Source organism: Oryctolagus cuniculus, chromosome 4 (genome assembly GCF_051225735.1).
Source record: "Oryctolagus cuniculus isolate XC-2025 breed Fujian yellow rabbit chromosome 4, ASM5122573v1, whole genome shotgun sequence".
In the NCBI taxonomy this organism is placed as follows: domain Eukaryota; kingdom Metazoa; phylum Chordata; class Mammalia; order Lagomorpha; family Leporidae; genus Oryctolagus; species Oryctolagus cuniculus.
The window spans coordinates 62,383,546-62,402,941 of record NC_142870.1 but is presented as its reverse complement, the minus strand read 5'-3'; the positions used below and the strand labels follow the sequence as shown (position 1 = coordinate 62,402,941).

The 19,396-nt window shown below is 39.2% G+C and overlaps 1 long non-coding RNA gene across 4 annotated transcripts in view; it reads right to left on the bottom strand.

The window, feature by feature from the left end:
* Positions 1-19,396, bottom strand: part of LOC103350563 (uncharacterized) — a 150,617-nt gene that overhangs the window by 40,821 nt on the left and 90,400 nt on the right. For 2 of the 4 annotated variants that reach the window (XR_016232409.1, XR_011387841.2), the window contains one exon: positions 17,989-18,283. The exons of 1 other annotated variant lie outside the window; for it this stretch is intronic. This is a non-coding gene — a long non-coding RNA (uncharacterized LOC103350563). Of the gene's footprint in view, positions 1-17,988; positions 18,284-19,396 lie in introns of those variants that run through there. One more of the 4 variants, XR_016232410.1, reaches the window with a different exon arrangement.

Here is a 19,396-nt window from a genome sequence, read left to right as displayed (position 1 = left end):
GAGAGACTTGGAAGAATTTCCTGGTTCCTGGCTTCGGCCTGGCCCAGCCCTGGCCATTGTGGCCATTTAGAGAGTGAACCACCTTCTCTCTCTCTATTTCTTTCTGCCTTTCAAATAAATAAATAAACCTTTTTAAAAAAGAAAAATTTAAAGAATATTAAAAATAAAAATTATGACCATTGTTTTAGAAGTTCTAAAAGTTCAATTAGAAAATTAAATCAGGCCGGCGCCGTGGCTCAATAGGCTAATCCTCCACCTTGCGGCGCCGGCACACCGGGTTCTAGTCCCGGTTGGGGCGCCGGATTCTGTCCCGGTTGCCCCTCTTCCAGGCCAGCTCTCTGCTATGGCCAGGGAGTGCAGTGGAGGATGGCCCAGGTGCTTGGGCCCTGCACCCCATGGGAGACCAGGAAAAGCACCTGGCTCCTGGCTCCTGCCAGGATCAGCGCGGTGCGCCGGCTGCAGCGGCGGCCATTGGAGGGTGAACCAGCGGCAAAGGAAGACCTTTCTCTCTCTGTCTCTCTCTCTCACTGTCCACTCTGCCTGTCAAAAAAAAAAAAAAAAAAAAAAAAAGTGAAAAGAAAATTAAATCAAACAATACATTAAAACCATATAATATTGAGTAATCAGTAGATTCAGAAAAATGTTGGAGTAGTTGATAAAATTTAATTTTATTATTTAAAAAAAACCCTTAAAAGAACAGAGTGAACCTTCATATTACACAAGACATTGGAAAATACCTCAAACAAACAAACTTTAGCCAATACCAAATTCAATGGCAAATGTTAAAAGCTTTCTCACTGAGATAAGTAACAATATAATGGTACTAGCTATCATTACTTGAAGACAAGGTTTTTGCTATAGGTTCTATAGGTCAGAACAATAAATCAAGAAAAAGAAATAAAAATATTACAATTGGAAAGGAAAGACCACTTATTCACTTGCAATATAATCTTTCACTTAGAAAATCCAAAAGAATCATTGATAAATTATTATAATTAATAAATGATTTTTAGCAAGTTTATTCCATGCAAGGCCCATATAAAATATGATTTATTTTTATGTATAAGCAATAAGTTAAACATAAATAAAAAATATATCACAATAGCAATAAAACAACAAGAACAACAAATACCTAGGAAATTGCTCAGGTCCACTATTCAAAAAGCAACTATAAAAAAGAGACAATTTAAGAACTAAATAAAAAGAGAAATATACTATATTCATGTACTGGAAGAGTAACTCTTTGAAAGATATCATTTTTTTCTTACATGACCCACTATGTTCAATGCACTCCAACTGAAAATTCTGATTTGATGTGTAACTTGACAAATTGATTGTAAAGTTTATGAAACAACAAACCAAGAGCCAAGAATAATCAGCTTTCCTAGTGAAGAATAAAGTGAGAGAATTTACTCCATCTGATATTAAGCTTTTTATGAAATTACAGTACTAAGGTGGTACTAGCACAGGATGGAAAATAGACCAATGAAACAGAATAGCTCCCAGAAACAAATCCACACATACTTGGATATGTCTATTTGATTTTTGATAAAAAAAAAAAAAAAAGAAACTGCAGAGTATGGAAAAAGGAAGGTCTTTTCAATAAATGGTTCTGGGTCAATTAAATAACTCTATTGGTAAAAAGTGATACTTGAGGCCAGCGCTGCGGCTCAATAGGCTAATCCTTTGCCTGCGGCACTGGCACCCCCGGGGTTCTAGTCCGGCGCCAGATTCTGTCCTGGTCGCTCCTCTTCCTGTCCAGCTCTCTGCTATGGCCTGGGAGTGCAGTGGAGGATGGCCCAAGTCCTTGGGCCCTGCACCCTCATGGGAAACCAGGAGAAGCACCTGGCTCCGGGCTTCGGATCAGTGCGGTGCGCCGGCCGCAGTGGCCATTGAGGGGTAAACCAACAGAAAAAGGAAGACGTTTCTGTCTCTCTCTCTCACTGTCCACTCTGCCTGTCAAAAATAAATAAATAAATAAATAAATAAATAAATAAAGTGCTCCTTGACTTCTACCTATATCACATGCAAATACTGATTCCAGATGGATATTTATAAAAATATATAGAATATTTTCATGCCTTTGAAGATAGTGCTAGGATTCTTTGTGTTTTTTTTTTTTTTAGATTTCTTTTTTACTTATTTAAAAGGCATAATTACGGAGAGAGGAGGAGGAGGTGCAGAAGGAGGAGGAGGAGGAGGAGGAGAGAGAATGAGAGAGAGGGAGGGAGAGAGAGAGAGATAGATCTCTTGTCCATTGATTCACTATCCAAATGGCCACAACAGCGGGGGCTAGAGCAGGCTGAAGCCAGGAGCCCAGAGCTTTTTCCAGGTATTCCAAGTGGGTTCAGGAGTCCAAGCACTTGGCTTCCTCTGTTTTCCAATGTGCATTAGCAGGGAGCTGGATCTGAAGTGGAGCAGCGGGGTCTCAAACCAGCTCCCATATGGAATGCCAGCATCCCAGGTGGAGGCTTAACCTGATGTCACAGTGCTGGCCCAGTGGCAGGCTTCTTAAGCAGCATATACAAAAATGTTAATTATAAAAAATGGATATATTGAATACTTTAAAATTCAGAATATCCTTTTATCAAAAGGACAGAGTAGGAGAACATATAATCAATACTCATAATCAAAATCAGCAAAAAATAGTATTCAAAATGTGTAAAGAATTTTAGGGGATGGGCATTTTGCAGAGCTGTTACAATACTCACAACCCAAATCAGAGTGTCTGGGTTCAAGGTCTGGCTCTGCTTCCAATTGTAGTTGCCTGTCAATGAATACCCTGGGAGGCAATAGGAAGTGAATTAAATAGTTGAGTCCCTGTTACCATGTGGGAGCCCTGGATGGAATTTCAAGCTCCTGGCTTTTGCCTGTTGTGGGCAGCTGGGGAGTGAATCAGTGGATGAGAAGTCTCTCTTTCTCTATATGTCTTACTCTGTCTTTATGTCTCAAATGAAAAGATAATTAAAAAAAACCTCTTACAAATGGATATGATATATATATACATATATATACAAATGAGATATGATAAAATAAATCATCAAAATAAAGTTAATCTGAATAAAGATAAATAAGAACAATGACTAAGGAGAAATTTATATGCACAATAGAAATGATCAACCATGTTAATTTCTTAAATATTAATAGAATAAATGCATTTGGCCAGGTTGATTTTAAAAATGACAGCATTAGTAAAAAAATTAACAAAACAGTGGATTCCTTACTGAATAAAAATACTACAATGAGTAATTTTGTACCAATATATTAAAACCTTAAACAAAATAATTTCCTAGAAAAATGAATTACTGAAACTGACTCAGGAAGATATTGAAAACCTGAATAGTCCTATATTCATTGTCACACACACACAGATACAGACAGACAGACACACACACACACACACACACACACACACAAAGACCTACAAATTATTTTAGAAGAAATTTCTACAAAGCATTTAAGGTGCAGATGATTAAAATCATACCAAGGGGGAGGTGCTGTGGTGCAGCAGGTTAGGGCCCCAGCATGCAGTGCCATCATCCCATATGGGTGCCAGTTCAAGTCCTGGCTGCTCCACTTCTGATCCAGCTCCCTGCTAATGTGCCTGGGAAAGCAGCAGAGGATGGCCCAAGTCCTTGGGTCCCAGTACCCACAAGGGAGACCTGGAAGGGGCTCCTGGCTTTAGATCGGCTCAGCTCTGTCCATTGTGGCCATTTGGGGAGTGAACCAATAGATGGAAGATCTCTCTCTCTCTCTACCTGTCTCTATATCTCTCTGTAACTCTGTTTTTTGAATAAATAAAATAAATATTAAAAAATACCAAATATTTTCTTGAGAAAAAAAGGAAATAATACAAACCCATGTTACTAGGCTAATTTGACCTTTGTAACAAAACCATACTCAGATATTGCAATAGATTCAACTTCTTCAACACTCTTTCCATAAACAGGATGGTTTATTTTTTCTCCTCTACAGTATGCACTGCTTGTGACTGTCCTTACCAATGAACTGTGACAGAAGTGGTACTCTGCCAACTGAACTTAGCTTTTAAGAGAACTTTTGGGTGCCACCTTTGTTTCTTGGAAGCTTGAATTAGTATCTAAGAAACTTAAATATCCTGTTGTATGGGCCATGTGGTGAGGCCCTGAAACTATATGGGGAACAAGAGGGACCCAGCTGAGCCCCGCATTCAAGTACTCTCTGCCAAGACACCAAGCCTTTTATTGAATTTGTCTTGGACTTCGGCCTAGTCCTGTTGCAAGTTGAATACCATGGACCGATCTCAGTTAGCATCACATAGAATTGAAAAATTCCCCAGAGAGCCCTTTTCCAAATTCTGGATCCATATAGCCAGGGGATAGAAAATAATCGTTGTTACTTTAAGCCTTTATGGTTAGCAGTACTTTGTTAAACAGCAATAAACAGCTGAAAGAGTTTCCATGGGGGAGAAAATCTGCATACCAATACTGGGCATGAACATAGATTCACAAATCCTAAACACACTGCTGGCAAATCAAATCCAGTGAAATATTTTGAACATACACATACATAACCAAATTGATTTTTTCTCAGGTATGCAAGAGTGTTTAACATTAGAAAATTCATTAATAAAATTCACTGTGTTAATATATTAAAGAAGAAAAAATGTTATTTTATTTTAATAAATGCAAACAATATATTCAGCATAAGTTAACACAATTCACTATAAAAACTTTTAGAAAAGTAGGAATAGAAAAGCATCTTAAAAATCTTATGAACTACCTACCAAAAGTGAACAGCAAGCATCACTCTCAGCATTAAAATGCATTAACATTTCATCTCATATCTACAAGGTTGTTTATCATCAACATTTCTGTTAAACATTGTACTGGAGATTCCAGCTAGCATGGTGATACATGAAAAAGAAATAAAAGACCCTAAACTATCCCTTGTCATAGCAACAAAAGTAGGTTAATATACAGGGTAATAAATTTAACAAAAACTAGGCAAGCTTATGTAAAACAATTTAAGATATTATTGAAAGATATTTGATAATTAAGAAGACTTAATAATTCATAGAAAGACTCAATATCATGAATATTGGTGTCATCCCCAAATTAATTTTTAGAATTAAATAAATTCTAATGAAATCCCCAATAATGGTTTCAGTGACATTTGACAAACTGATTTTGAAATTTTATACAAAATAGCGGAATCCCCCAATTAGACAAGGCATTCTTGAAGAAGTAAAAAAAGCTAGGAGAGGGCTGGCATCATGGCTCACTTGGTTAATCCTCCGCCTGCAGCGCTGGCATCCCATATGGGCACCGGGTTCTAGTACTGGTTGCTCCTCTTCCAGTCCAGCTCTCTGCTGTGGCCTGGGAAGGCAGTGGAGGATGGCCCAAGTGCTTGGGTCCTACACCCTCATGGGAGACCAGGAGGAAGCACCTGGCTCCTGGCTTCGGAACAGCGCAGCTCCGGCCGTAGCAGCCATTTGGGGGTGAACCAACGGAAGGAAGACCTTTCTCTCTGTCTCTCTCTCTCACTGTCTAACTCTGTCAGATAAAAAAAAAATACTTATAAAAAATAAGCTAGGAAGGCTTGTCTTGTTAAGTATTATGATATATTAATAAGCTATTTTAGTTACTATACCTAATGTTTGTGAAAGGTTACTTATCAATGGAACTGAATAGATAGCCCTCCAAAATATGTAGCAATATAATATTATACGTATAGTGCTATAATAATAATTCTAAATGTAATAAATAACTCTAGGGGCATGGGGCCAGTGCTGTGGCTCACTTGGTTAATCCTCTGCCTGTGGCGCCGGCATCCCATATGGGTGCCAAGTTCTAGTCCCAGTTGCTCCTCTTCCAGTCCAGCTCTCTGCTGTGGCCCGGGAAGGCAGTGAAGGACTGCCCAAGTGCTTGGGCCCCTGAACCCGCATGGGAGATCAGGAGGAAGCACCTGGCTCCTGGCTTCTGGCTTCGGATCAGTGTAGTGCCAGCAGTAGCGGCCATTTGGGGAGTGAACCAAAGGAAGGAAGATATTTATTTCTCTCTCTCTCTCCTTCCTCTCTCTCTCTGTCTCTCTCACTGTCTATAATTCTACCTGTCAAAAGAAACTTAATATATTTCAGGGGCAGCTCCACCCGAAATAAATTATTTGTCACTTTAAAGAAGACACTCAGAAGGGATAGCACATCCTAGGAAATCTGATTTTCAAGGGCAAAAAAAATTCATGACAACTGGAATTACTTATTTGCATGGAAGCTGAATGCTACTATGTCATGTGTGCAATGAACATTCTGTTCTCTCCATTGCTGGACTAGCTCCTAATCATTTTAAAAATCTATTTCATGTATTGAGATGTTCCCTAGATAATTAAGTGCCTCTGGCCTAGCTTAATGAACAGTTCATCAGTCTCATCACTGTACTGTCTTGGTGAAGAGAATGAATTACTAATGAATTTTTGAACTTCCATTGCAGTGATGCAATTTATTTGTATGTTTGCCTCATTAGACTGAGCTTCTTGAAGATACCAATTTTTGCTGTTATCTGCACTAGGTATTATAGATGCAGAAATCAGTATGTATTGAGAATGTGACTGGATTCATAGAAAGGACTGGGAGAAATAGGAAACAAAAGAAAAAAGGGAAAGATGGCAGCATCTTTTGAATTAGAAATGATGCTTTAAGCACTGTTGCTAATCTCAGTTACAGGTATAGAGTCATGGAATTATAGACTGGAATGGACTTTGAGCTAATTTATAAAGTCTTCTTATTTTTACAAAACTAAGTTCCAGTGAAGTTAAATGACTCACCCAAGGTCATCTGGCTATTTGCTTGTAGCAGAAGGCTCTAAAGACTAGACGTCAAGACTCCTAAGTCTGTGTTATTTTCCCCAAGTCCTATTCCTGCTTGTTCTGGCCTGTCTAAAGTATAATTACTGATTTAGCAGTAGGTATTGTGGCACAGTGGGTTAAGCCACCATTTGGGATTGCCACATCCCATTGGAGGACCTGAGATCAAGTCCTACTTCAGCTTCAGATTCAGCTTCTTGTGAATGCACCTGGCAAACAACAGGTGCTGGCTCTAGCACCTGGGCTCAGGATGCCAGTGTGGGAGACCAGGATGGAGTTCCTGGCTCCTGGCTTTGGCCTTATCTAGCCCAAGCTGTTGCAGGCATTTTGGAAGTGAACTAGCTTATAGAAGACCAACTCTCTCATCACACTCTCAGTTACTTTACCTTTCAAATAAATAAACCTTTAAATAGAGCAGAATTTAAACTCAAACTGTCCTAGTGCTTCCAAAATAACATTTTAGAACCTGCTTTATAGACTCATAGAATGGCAGATGTCCTAAACAGCACTCTGGTCTCAGAATCAGCCCTTAAGGCATTCGGATCTGGCTAAAAAGCCCATGAGAGTATTTCAGGCATGATAAGCCAAGACACTCTGGCAAAAAACAAACAAACAAACAAACAACAACAACAGCAAACCTAAATGAAAGACCTCTTTGTGAGTGAGATCCCAGTGGAAAGAATGGGCCATCAAAGAAGGAGGTACCTTTCTCTGAAGGGAGGAGAGAACTTGTACTTTGACTATGGCTTTGTCTAAATAAGATAGAAGTTAGAGAACTTAAGAGGCTTCTACAGCCTTAGCAGCTCATGACAAGAGCCTCGGGTGATTACTGATGTCATAAATAAGAGTGCCAATTGCTAAATCAACAACAGGAGTCAATGTGCACCTACTCCCCATGTAGGATCTCTGTCCTTAATGTGTTGTATTATGTGAATTAACAGTATAACTAGTACGTAAACAGTACTTTATACTTTGTGTTTCTGTGTGGGTGCAAACTATTGAAATCTTTACTTAATATATACTAAATTGATCTTCAGTATATAAAGATAATTGAAAATGAATCTTAGCCGGCGCCGCGGCTCATTAGGCTAATCCTCCACCTTGCAGCGCCGGCACGCCGGGTTCTAGTCCTGGTTGGGGCGCTGGATTCTGTCCCGGTTGCCCCTCTTCCAGGCCAGCTCTCTGCTGTGGCCTGGGAGTGCAGTGGAGGATGGCCCAAGTACTTGGGCCCTGCACCCCATGGGAGACCAGGAGAAATACCTGGCTCCTGCCATCAGATCAGCGCGGTGTGCTGGCCGCAGCACGCTGGCCGCAGCACGCTGGCCACGGTGGCCATTGGAGAGTGAACCAATGGCAAAGGAAGACCTTTCTCTCTGTCTCTCTCTCTCTCACCGTCCACTCTGCCTGTCAAAAAAAAAAAAAAAAAAAGAAAGAAAAAGAAAATGAATCTTGATGAAGAAAGGGATGAGAGAGGGAGTAGGAGATGGGATGGTTGTGGGTGGGAGGGTGGTTATGGGGGGAAAAAGCCGCTACAATCCAAAAGTTGTACTTTGGAAATTTATATTTATTAAATAAAAGTTTAAAAAATGGCTGGCACCGCAGCTCACTAGGCTAATCCTCTGCCTGCAGCACCAGCATTCTGGGTTCTAGTCCCGGTTGGGGTGCCGGTTCTGTCCCCATTGCCCCTCTTCCAGTCCAGCTCTCTGCTATGGCCTGGGAAGGCAGTGGAGGATGGCCCAAGTGCTTGGGCCCTGCACCCGTATGGGAGGCCAGGAGGAAGCCCCTGGCTCCTGGCAAAGAACATGCTTGAGAGGTTAGTTCATATCATCACCTTTCTATGAGAAATGAAGTACAGAGATGGACATGTAGCCTAGAGGTTTAAGGCACCTATAAGGATGCTCACATCAGGGTACTTGGGTTTAATTCCAGGCTTTAGTTCCTGTTTCTGGATTCCTGCTAAATGCAGAACCCTGGGAGGCAGCAGTGGACGGTTCCAGTAATTGGGTCCCTGCTACCCACATGGGAGACTTGGTAGAGTCTTGGCCTTGGCTTTACATAGCACTGACTCTAGCAAATGGGAGCTCTTGTTGTGAGTACTTGTCTCTGCCTTGGGGAAAGAGAAGAAGAAGGGAAGGGGAAGGAAAGAAGAAAGGAGAGGGAGAGGGAGAAGGCAAGAGGAGGGGAGAAGGATGGGAAGGAGAGGAAGAAGGGGAAGAATAAATCAGTACACATACCTGAATATTAGGTGACTTGATACTAAATCATATGCGATGGTTTACTCTCTACAGTTATCATAAAGCACAAATATCATCAAATTATTCTAATTTATGTTAGAAAGAAAATATAACTGAACACAGGGTTAGACAAGTAATATTAATTTTATTTAAATACTCCAAGATATTTAAACTTGTAGAATTAGACATTTTTAATACTTTGATTATATAATTGTTTATAATTATATCAGGTCAGAGTCTCTCCTTGAGATTTGATTTCAACCTGATTATATGCGAGTGTTAAGATACTTTTATTTAATATTTGTTTTTATAAAGTTTAATGATCCAGATAATTCTATGTTATTTTCTAAAGCCTGAAGTGTTTTAGAATAAACTTTTCTGTCATTTCATATTAGGATTCCTTCCTTCTCATAATTACTTGGTCTCATTTAGAAGGCTAGAACTAAACAAAATAAAATCTTTCTCCTTACTTATAATGATTTCTCAATTTGTATCTGTGCTATTAAACTGCCCAATAAACTAAATTTTTTTTCATTAATATCATATTTAATCCCAAAGTTTTAGTTGCTAGACCGTTAGGCACTTCCAGATAAACACCCAACCATTTGCCCTGAGATCTGAACTCAGCTAAGTAAGCTTCTTCTGAAAGACAAAATGGAACGTCCCACCAATTACAGCATCCGAGTCGGTGGCACACTGCTCAGCTAGGATATATTGAATTCAGATACTTGGAAATGTGAGTTAATCCAGAAAGCACAGCTGTTTTCTGGGAACAGAGGCTGAAAAATGGGAAGCCATTGTGCCCAGAGATAAAAAGTGTTCTAAACGCCAACCAACTTCTGTGTTTTGATGCAGGAGAGACACTCTAAGATGACCCCAGACTTTTGAAGAAAGCTTTGGAAGCTTTGTCCTATCTTCCCTACCCCCTCCAAAAGCATATCTTTGATTAATCAACATGAAAGTCTGATATTCTCAGCTTCTTCTCAAAAGACATTTCTGAAAACCTCACTGGATCAGTAGCAGACTGCCGAGAGGTTTACTTATTAAAATGATGCTGTTTGAATGTAATATGGTTTGGCTTTGTTCTCGTTCCACAGTGTATGTGTGTGTGTGTGTGTGTGTATTTCTTAATCTGTGTTTTATAATTCTTGTTTATAAGTAGGCAAAATAATTTACCAAGAGGAGTATTTCAAAACAGCAACGCTTATAGTTTCGTTGCTATGCCCTGGCAACCTGCTTCTTTGGAGGAAGGGCCCCTGTGGTTTTGCTGAGGACAGCCAATCCCACCCTCTCACACCTGATGCCCTGGTCACAGGGAAACCAGACAGATTGGGCCAATCACAGGGCTGGCAGTGACCTGGCTAGGGGACAACAAAGTATCTAGCGTAGTGTCATTCTTTCTCATGTTTAAATATTTTTGTTTTGTTTATTTGAAGGGCAGAGTGACAGAGAAGGGCGGGGGGAGAGAGAGAGAGAGAGAGAGATTAATTGATCTTCCATCTGATTCATTCCCCAAATGCCTGCAACCAGCTCTTGACTGGGCGAAGCCAGGAGCCAGGAACTCCATCTTTGTCCCCCACATGGGTGGCAGGGGCCCAAACACTTGGGACATCTGCCTTCCCCGGACACATCAGCAGGGAGCTCTGTGGGAATCAGAGCAGCTGGGACTTGAACTAGTGCTCTGATACGGGGTGCTGCTGTGGTTGTGGCCAAACTCTGCTCCACAAAGCCAGCCCCTCTCTTGATGTTCTAAACAAAAGTTGAGAGACAAAGGTAATTTTTCCTGTGGGTTCAAGAAGCTGTGACAAGTCATGACCCTTGCCCTGTGACAAAGCTGTGAGTGGTGGCATTGCACAGTAATGAATAAAATAAGGTGGAGAGAGAGAGAGAGAGAGATGACAACATTTGAGTCTCTGTGCCTAGCCCTGTCCCCAGAGGTTCTTTGTTCCTGTAGCTCTTCCTCTGAGTCTGAGACATAACCCAGGTACTCAAGGAAGCACCCCTTTCACTCAAATGTATGTTTCACTTTGCTTTTCCCTTTCTTTTCTTAAAACAGGAAGCATAGAATATTAATTTTGAATTAAATATGTCTACATGCTTACAAAACATATATTTCCCTTAAACACTCTATCCCATAAAGTTTGAAAAGATGTGGTTTCATTTTCAATCAGTTCAAAATATTTTCAAGTTTCCCTTGCAGTTTTGTCTTATTGAATTTTGTTTCATGAAATGTCCAGAATTGGGCTGTTTAATTTCTACATATTTTTCTGTTATTGACTTCTACTATAATTCTACGGTGGTCAGAGAACCTATTCTATATGATTTCCTTTTAATTGTATTACAACTGTAGTCCACTTTGTGGCCTCCTTTGGACGGTCCATGCACAGCTGAGTAGAATGTGTGCTTGATGCTCTTGAGGTGATGTGCTCTAGAAACGTCAGTGAGATCCTCTTGACTGGTGTCGTCAGTTCTGCTATATCTTTACTTATTTGCTGCCTACTTGTTCTATCAACTATTGGGACAGGAATGGTGAAGTTATGCTCAAATGGATTTGAGATCTGTTTTCTGCATAATACAATTAACTATCTTTTTTTTAAGATTTACTTATTTATTTGAAAGGCAGAGTTACAGACAGAGGGAGAGACAGAGAGAGAGAGAGGTCTTCCATCCTCTGGTTCACTCTCCAAATGCCACAATGGCTGATACAAAGCCAGGAGCCAGGAGCTTCCACCTGGTCTCCCATGTGGGTACAGGGGCCCAAGCACTTGGGCCATCCTCCACTGCTTTCCCAGAGAACTGGATCAGAAGTGGAGCAGCCAGGACATGAATAGGTGCCTATATGTGATGCCAGTGCTGCAGGAGGAGGCTTAACCTACTAGGCCACAGGCTCTAGCCCAGCTCTCTATTCTTTTTTTTTTAAAAGACAAAAAAAGTCTGCTACAGTTACACTCACTTTTTAAGGACAGTTGAGTATTTGTATCTTAAGAGAATAGTGTATAAATAACAACATATTGGAGAGTTTCATACTTGGCTAATTAATGGAGGTGTCAGTAGACCAGAACTGCCTATGAATGGCTTCGTTTTCAAGTTTTTTGACCTTTGGGAGGGGTTCTGGGAAGTCAGGTCAACTCTGGGGTGGTAGGTAGCGGTGGGAGAGTTGGCTGTGCTGTCTCCGCAGCACTACTTCTGGTTTAGCATCCCTAAACCACCCAAAAAGGTGTTGAAGAAGAGTGAATCATTGAAGCCACCTGGGCAAGATAGCTTTGCACCAAAATGAGCTTTCGCAGAAATTCATAGCACTGATATTTTTTAAAAAACTTCACTCCTTATTAGTGCATTTGCAAACAAATGTTTAAGCTGAAAATTCATGGTAGTGGTAACTCCTACAGTCTCACAATATTTCAGCCAAGAGGCAAGCATTATTCTGTTGATTAGAGAGAGAGAGAGCATCAGAGGAATAGATACTCATCACTAGACTTCTGAGTGATGGAAACGTAAGGACAAGAACAATGTGCTGAGAATTAGATGGCATTGTGCAGCAGTTTCTCGAGCATGTTCTGAAGTTTTTCCTGTGATAAAAGTAAAAACACCTTAAGACTTTTTTTTCAAAGCTGTTACGCTTCTGAAATGTGTTTTAATATTATCAATTTCTGGCAAGGGAGCTGACATATTTCAACTCAGAGCACACACACACACACATACTTACACGCAAGCACACACACACACAGACACATGTGTACACACACAGATGTTATTTTAAAAGCAACAATCCGGCAGTTTTCCATGATGTGATCACATTCCTGACCCTCTCCAGCAGCAATGCTTGGGAGAACATGAGGCATTTCAATTGATTATACTAATCTGAAGTTTCATACAATAAAAGTGAAGGCAAGGAACAAAGGTGGCAGTCCCTGTCTGACAGCATTTAAGAGCAATGAAAGGTGTGACGGTATCCTCCTGCACTTTGTAGCTAGGACTTGGCTGCATGTTGTTTGTTTGGATTAGAGTTCAATTTGAAGAACGTTGCCTGAGAATTTTTGTTCTTATCTAACAACATAATAGACCTGTGATTAATTAATGTTTTATATATCATAGTTTATTTTCTTTTGTGGCTCTCAGGTTTGTTTAAATAAACTGTCTTCCATGTCTGCTTTCACTAATGAATCATAACAGTTATTACTAAAAGTGGATACTTTGTGCTTATTCCTATATTTCATTGGGAAAAACATAATCTTTTTAATTACAAGACAAAATGAGTTCCAATGATTGAACTAAAAGACTCAGACACATTAAAGAGTGAAACAAATCATTCTCCTTGACTAAACGCAGATAGTGATGTAATTTGTTTGCATGATGATGTGAGTGTCATTACTAGGTTGTATTTTTGTGTAATTTAATTATTCATGTTCATGTTCTGTAAGCAATTTTGCTGAGAGAAATATCTCAGCAATGAGTAGATTCCATGGAAGTTTCCCATGACAATGTCATGAAGATTAATGCCCAGAGCATGCGGTCTGTGGACCTCCACTGTCATCATTCCCTGGGGATTTGTTAGAAACTCAAGTGTCACTGAATGAACATTTCTGCACTGGTGGGAGCTCAGGAATCTGCAGCCAGCTGTCTTGGTGATTCAATGAATACTACAGACTGAAAATCTAATGTTATAACATTTCAGTTTCTCAGGTATTAGAGCTGACTCAAGGCCCTATTCAGCAGTCATTCAAAAATCTGGGCTTTCCCATTCCATGGCTACTCGAATCAACCCCTGGGCTCCTTTAGTACAGAACTATGTCAACTACTACTGTTGTAGTAGGGATTATGACATTCAATGGGTCAGCCAACTACATAGCTATACTTGTCCTTCCCTCCTACCTCGCCCAATTGATGGAGTTGGTTTGGGACCATTCCCATGGTCTCATTTTGGAGCAAACACTTCCCCACTGCCACCCCCAGATTCACTGGAGCCATTTGAAGTTGATCCTTGCTCCCGCCTTGAGTCCCAGACAACCTCTGATTTATTTTTTGTCTCTATAAATCTGGTTTTTGCTGGACTTTTTAGATAAATGAAATCATACAATATGTAATCTTTTGTGTTTGATTTTCTTCAGTTTGCACAATGTGTTTGAGAATCATCCATTTTGTTGCACATATCACAATTTTATTTCTTTTTATTGTTGCATAGTATTCCATTATATAGATACCATGTTTTGCTTATACATTCACCGGTTGATGGATATTGGGTTGTGTACACTTTCTGAATATTATGAGTAATCCTGCTATGAACATTCATGGACAAATCTTTGTGTGCATATACTTTCACTCACATTTTCTTTTTTATTTAAGATTTATTTTATTTATTTGAAAGGAAGAGTTGCAGAGACAGAGAGGGAGAGAAACAGAGAGACAAATCTCCCATCTGCTGGTTCCCTCCCAAAATGGCTGCAATGGCCAGACAAAAACCAAGAGTCAGCATCCAGGAGCTTCTTCCAGGTCTCCCACATGGGTGCAGCAACCCAGGTATTTGAGCCATCTTTTACTGTTTTCGCAGGAGCTTTAGCAGGAAGCTGGATCAGAAGTGGAGCAGCTGGACTGGAACCAGTGTCCATAAGTGTTGCCGGCATCACAGGTGGTGGCTTAACCTGCTGCATTACGATGTCAGCCCCACATTTTTATTTCTTTTGGGTGGATACCTAAAAACGGGATTCTTGGATTGTTCATAAGCTTCTGTTTAACTTTTTAAAAAACATACATGTATGTCTGTTTTTTTGGAGTCTGAAAATTGTGAGAATTAAGTGACCCACGTATGACTGACAATTTAAATAAACTTTTTCTAAATCTTCATGAGGATCTACATAGACTAGGATTACTTTATGAAAAACTGCAAGTTGTTGATGGTATTAATCAAGTTGTATTGTTGGATGAAGCATGTGTTTGATACCATCTGTGTCTGTCCTATCACTTCTTTGTCAGTTATTGATTACCTAAATTTACAAATAAAAATAGTAGTTCAGATGTATAATTTGGCTAAGAAAAGTTTTATAGACGATTTATTCAAATTATATCTGACAATTACAAAAGGTTTTCCTTTTGCATAAATGGTCAGTTTTAATTGGTAGCTTCATTTAATTGGTATATTTAATTGGTATATTCTTTCAGTTTGCAAAGACTTGTATTGATTTTGTCTTTCTCTGAAAAACTGCTTCTCTACCTCCGTTCATATTATTGTTCTGAAATAAACTCTGTTATTTTAACAAAAGCACCTTATCAATCCTTTTGCTTGTTTCGTCCTAGTCATTGCTTTTTCATTTATCTGCCAGTCAGATTATATGTGTTTAGTGATTTATTTCATAACACTGTAAAGAAAGTATCTCCAGCTTTTATATTGTTACACAGCATGCTAGCTTCAAGGATGCCTGAATGTCCTCCTAGGAGACTTCATAAATTTTGGTAAGTTTCTCATTAATGTTCTCTGTATGTATCAACTGGCACCAGTATTTTGAAACATAATCTGTAATGAAGTAGGTTTACTCTCAAGTGGCAATGAAGTTACAAATTTCAAACTTTTTTTTTTCCTATTTGCACAATACTTTTTGTTGAAGCTGGCATTTAATTAACACTAACAAGTGATCTGGCCACTACTATGGCCACTAGTGTTCATATTTCTGGTATAAATCTCTTCTATTCTGTATGTCTAAAGATAATTTTAAACCTCCTAATTATGATATATCCAATGTAAAGAGGATTCTAACTTAGATTATGTGATATTAATATGTACTTTTGTATTTGACTTTTAGAAGTGATGAACTGATAACTCCCTATTACAAGAGACACGAGAAGAGTGAAATGTAATATATGAGAATTTATACCAGACATCCTCACATCCATACTGTCCTTATATCCAAAGAAGTTTTAATTATTGGGGGTTCAGCCTATTCATGTGCTAGTCTGAGTAATCACACTCAGTCTATGCAAAGTAGGTTCCTATGGCACTACCTATTATGGCTTTTTTTTAAAAAAAGATTTGTATTTCTTTATTTGACAGGTAGAATTACAGACAGTGAGAGAGAGAGACAGAGAGAAAGGTCCTCCTTCCGTTTGTTCACCCCTAAGTGGCCACAATGGCCGGAGCTGCACGGATCCGAACTGGGAGCCAGGTGCCTCCTCCTGATCTCCCATGTGGGTGCAGGGGCCCAAGCACCTGGGCCATCCTCCACTGCTTTCCCTATCAGAGAGCTGGACTGGAAGAGGAGCAATCAGCAATCGGGACTAGAACTGGTACCCATATGGGATGTTGGCACTGCAGGCGGAGGATTAACCTAGTGCAACACAGCACCGGCCCCCTATTATGGCTTTATTACAAAATAGCCCTCATATCCATAGATTCAACCAACCACAGCTCAAAGATGTCCAAAAAAATTTTATCATGTGCGTATATACAAACTTTATGACTACTACTTCCATAACATTGACATTGTTTTAGACATTATAAGTAATCTAGAGATTATTTAAATTATACAGAAGGATATGTGTAGATAATAAGCAAGTACTCTACTGTTTTATGTAAGAAGTTTGAGCATTGGATTTTAGTATCTTGGGGGGGTGGGTCCTAGAACCAATCCCCTGTGAATACCAAGGGAAAATTCTTAGTAAATCTTAGAATGTTTATTCTGTTAGTTTGTTTCCTGATGAAAATGTTCAAATTTTAACCTAAAATCATCTTTTGGACCAGCTGAGGTACATGTGGCATACTTTGGGAAACACAGCTCTATCTTGTGACACTGGGCCTTGAGTCACCTAAAAAGCCCTTTGTCTTCCAGTCATATCGTCCACATTGCAGCCTGGAAGGATGCCATCAGGAAGAAAATAGCACTTCTGAATCTGAGTTTTTTTAAGGCCAATAGCTGGAATGATTAATAAATGAAAGAGGAAAGGAAAATTAGCATAGTAAAATCCTCATCCATCCTCAAATTGTTAAAAAAAAATGTAACTAGGAACTGCTGGGTATCAATCTAGAATTTTTTAGTTTGGAACTCTTTGGTGGTTATATGTATACTTTCCTTCTGTGTGCATTGAAAATAATCATATCTGTCTGGAGGAATTCTTATGAGGTTTTAAGATATCTTCCTGGGCTAAGAATATCTCTCATATACTTTCTGTGCTAATGTAAAAACTAAATTACATTGTAAAATATTCTTCAAGCTGCCTCTCTACGAAGAGTAAACAAGATTTTCTTTGAAAATTCCAATAAATCTAAGAAAGAAGGTAAGAATGGAAAAATGTAAACATTTCTAAAATGTACTTTTGTCATGGAGTCAGCATGATCTAATAATATGCTGTAAATGTTGGATGTTTTGAGATGTTCAGATAAAAGGAAGGAAATAAGGTATTATAACTATCAATTTTTCTATGCCTTGCCAAACAATTTCTTTTAAATTACAGAATCAAAACATGTGGCTCAGCCTTCTTGTCACATTATCCCTAAGAACATACACAAAACATATAAATTCATCAATAGAGTTGAATAACAATGAGTAGTATTGTGGTCTCAATAATAAATAAATAAATATTTTATTTTTTAATTGATAAATCAAGAGTTAAACAATATTTTATAGGGAGTAAAAAGTGAAAGGTATTTGGACAATTTATTTCAGCAAAAGATATATCAACATAAAATAGATAAAGCTAACATGATATCTCATCTTAAATATTATTGTACTTTTTATTCTCCTCTATAAGAAAAAAGACCTGAAAGTTATTATTTGTGCTATGAATTTTTTAAACTTTTATTTAATGGATATAAATTTCCAAAGTACAGCTTATGGATTACAATGGCTTTCCCCCCCCATAACTTCCCTCCCACCCACAACCCTCCTCTATCCCGCTCCCTCTCTCCTTCCATTCACATCAAGATTCATTTTCAATTTGTGCTATGAATTTTTTAAAATTTTATTTCGATTACATAAGTTTCATATATTTCATATATACAGATTTAGGAATATAGTGATACTTCCCACCCTATCCTCTCTCCCACCCACACTCCAACCTTTTGTGCTATGACTTTAGGAATGATTTAGGCTCTCAAAGGAACAGAAGTCCAGTAGTCAAGTAAATGGCTGTGACGTCAGTTAGAGTAGAGCCACTTCTTTGCTTATGTGACATCATCCCAGGATTCTTAGGAATGGCATCAGCTTCACCTGCCATCAGCTCACCTGAAGTACATAAAGAATATGGGCATGGAAGCAACGTATTGTCAATATAATGTGTGCATTCATTCATTCATTCATCCAATAACTGCCATGATGCTATGTGTTATGTGGTGTTTCAGGTGATAAGGATATCGCAGTGCATATGAGGAGGGACTTACATTTAAGTGAGGGATAGTCAGACAAACGGCATATAAATAATTACACAAACTTGGAAGTCAGCTTGTGATATGGCTTATGGTAACAAAAACAAAAAACGAAAACAAAAAACACCCTAAAACAAGGTAAAGTGGGTAGGGAGTACCAGAGTGTGGAGGGGTTGTTGCAGATTTCTATTTTCTCTAGAATGATCAGAGATAGACTCACACATAATGTGGTGTGAAGATAATAAGATGGGAGGTCATACAATGCCGAGTAGGCATGCAGCAGGGGGAAGAGCTGTATATTGGTCCCGAAGTTGGAAGTGTTCTTAGCATGTTTGAGGAATATCAAGGAGTATGCGAAAATGATAGAAGAAGAGATCAGAGATGTTAGAACGGGGAGGGGTGCCACTTGAGTGCCTAGAGACCACTTGCAGGGCTTTTGTCTTTTATTCTGAATAAGATGGGAAAAGCTTATAGTATTTCAGCAAAGAGGTGATATAATCTGGCTTGTAATTTAGAAGGAACAGTTGGATATATTCAGGACTGGCTATATGATGTGCAAGACTCAGTGGAAAATGAAAATATGAGACCATTTGCTCAAAAGTCATTAAGAATTTCAGGGTGGCAACAGCAGGGCAGTAACCCGTGCATCAGGTCCTTGATAATGAGGTCCCGTGTGTCTCAGGAGTCACATGCCTTTAATGCTGGCCCATTGTATGAGGATAGAGATAGAGATAGAGATAGAGATAGAGATAGAGATAGAGATGAGTATAGAGGGAGTGAAGAAGGGTAGAGGCTGTGAGACCTGTAAGGAGTCAGCGTGATCATTCAGAGGAGAAGAAATGCTGGGTTAAAGTGCAGATCTAGCTGTGGGAGTGGGGAGGAGAGGGTGCACACTGTAATTGTGAAGGTACAGCCAATGGGATTTGTTAATGGATTGGTTGGAATTTGTTAAGATAGAAAAGGGTTTACCCTG